The following is a 2500-nucleotide window of genomic DNA, read 5'->3' on the forward strand; positions in this document are numbered from 1 at the left end:
GAGTACTGAATCTCCAACACACCTCCAACAGTGTCCTCCATCTCTCTTACCTTCCTCCAACACCAGAATTTAGAGGCAGGTGTCAAGACGCTCCAAAAATTCTACCTCTTCAATGAACTCCAGTGGAGGCGTAAACAAACAAACAAACAAACAAGTAAACAAAGAAAGAAACAAACAAACAAGTAGACAATCAATCAAACAAGCAAACAAACAAACAAACAAGTAAACAAACAAACAAGTAAACAAACAAACAAACAAATAAACAAACAAACAAGTAAACAAAACAGATCCTCGTATTTCCAACACTCCCAAAACACATCACCAGTATAAACAATAATATCTGATGTAGACATAGCGTGTTACCGGGCCTTGGACACACACACAAACACACACACACACACACACACACACACACACACACACACACACACACACACACACACACACACACATCACTGACACGGTATATTATTCAACATTATGATACAATTCCACATTTCTTCGGACATTCACCTCTAAGCTGTTTCTTATTCCTGAGGGTTAGTTTCGAGTCCCAAGGTGACAAGAAACTGATTTTTTAGAACCCGTGTGTGTGTGTGTGTGTGTGTGTGTGTGTGTGTGTGTGTGTGTGTGTCAAGTGAAATGCAATAATCACTATTTACCTTTTATCAATGTCCAAAATAATGACCCCTTAGCCTCTACCTAACCCCTCCCCTCCTTTCCTCTCCTCCCCCTAGTCACACCTTAGTAAACGTATCAACGAGTGAGCACTGGGTAGGCACTGGGTAGGCACAAGATAGGCACTGGATGGGCACTGGGCTGGCACTGGGTGGGCACTGGGTAGACAGGTCGAGAATAAGGAAGGCCTTTTTGCTTATCAACAAGAGTCAGTATATTTTGTTCACTGTATAATATAACAGCGGGAGTAAAATTCGTTACTGAAGAAACTACTTATAAGAAAACGCGTCGATAAGTACACTTTATTTACTTACCAAATCGATAATCCATGAATACATCTACTTATAACTGTTCTTCTACTTATAAAAAGGCGTAAGACTTAAGTATAGACACTTCTCACTTGATACATGGACAATTCATTCATACACTTACTTATAAAAAAGGCCGTAAGTATGTATGTACCCTTCCACCTACTTATAAAATGTTCTTGTACTTATAAAAAAGCGTAGAGCATATACTATTCACTTCATATACTGGGTGTGGTGGTGTTAGTGGTGGTATGGTGGTAGTGGTGGTGGCGGTGGTAGTGGTGGTGGTAGTAGTGGTGGTGGTGGTGGTGTTAGTGGTGGAAGTGGTGGTAGTGGTGGTGGTGGTGTTAGTGGTGGTGGACACTGAGAATAAGTGGTGGGACAGTTCACAGGAAGAGGGTGGCCGGGAAGACTAAAATATTCATTACAATCGATACATCATATTTCTGGGAGCTGCAATACCTAACCTAACATAACCGAACCTATTTTACACTTTTAAATGATGGGGGTTTTGTCCAGGAAGCTTTTGTCCGGGGGGGGGCTGTCCAGACCCCGGTTGTGTGAGGAGAAGAGGCGTAGGTGTCCTGTCTGTCTGTCTGTCTGTCTGTCTGTCTGTCTCTGTTTCACTCTCAATGGACACCAACACTAAATTTGACACCGAAGAAGAAAGAAGAAAACGGTCCAGCACTTGATAAGAAACACTATAGCCAACACGATTCACCGCTGCACCTCAACCTTGTGTGTTATCAGAGCTATGAATAACTTATGTCCTCTGATGGTAACACTGATTACACTGGTGAGGAGGTGAGTGTGAAGACTGAGTTGGCATAGATGTTTTATAATGTCTCTCATAATACTCGTACAGACACACTAGTCGACAACACTATTCTCTCCTCAAGCTAACAATAACCATGAACTGTTAGCGATACTTTTTGACAATGGCAGATACATCCTAATAGTGTCGGTGGGGGGCTGAAGGTGGGGCTAGGGGGCTGAAAGTGAATGAAGGTGACGGTGGGGGGCCAAAGGTGGCGGTGGGGGCTGAAAGGTGCAGGGGGCTGAAAGTGGGGCTGAAGGTGACGGTGGCGGGTTGAAGGTGGGGCTGAAGGTGACGGTGGGGGACTAAAGGTGGCGGTGAAGGTGAAGTGGCCCCACAGCAGCGACGGGAATAATGCATGTGGTTGACGCTGTTTAAGCCATTGATTTTATCGTTAGAACTGCATTCCTCTTCCCTCCTAGCAACTGTGTAGCCAATCACGACCAGGGTACTCTTCTTTTCAACCACTCAGGACACCAGGTACTTCTTTATTCAACCAATCAGGAACCCAGACACTGCTATGTTGAACTAATCAGGATCTTGGTATATCTCTGCTCAACAAATTAGGACCCAGACATTCCATTTGTCAGCCAATCGAGATCTACCACTATTCCGTTTAACCAATCACAACTTTCCAATCTTAAGAGCATTTTATTATGACTGACTTTCCTCCAATCACGACCTTTTATTCCTCTAC

The 2500-nt window shown here is 43.7% G+C and overlaps 1 protein-coding gene across 1 annotated transcript in view; it reads left to right on the forward strand.

Moving 5' to 3' along the window:
- Positions 1 to 2500, forward strand: part of LOC121858014 (ankyrin repeat domain-containing protein 34A-like) — a 33354-nt gene that overhangs the window by 2085 nt on the left and 28769 nt on the right. The window lies entirely within an intron of this gene.

Source organism: Homarus americanus, unplaced genomic scaffold (assembly GCF_018991925.1).
Source record: "Homarus americanus isolate GMGI-L3 unplaced genomic scaffold, GMGI_Hamer_2.0 scaffold43746, whole genome shotgun sequence".
Lineage (NCBI taxonomy): Eukaryota > Metazoa > Arthropoda > Malacostraca > Decapoda > Nephropidae > Homarus > Homarus americanus.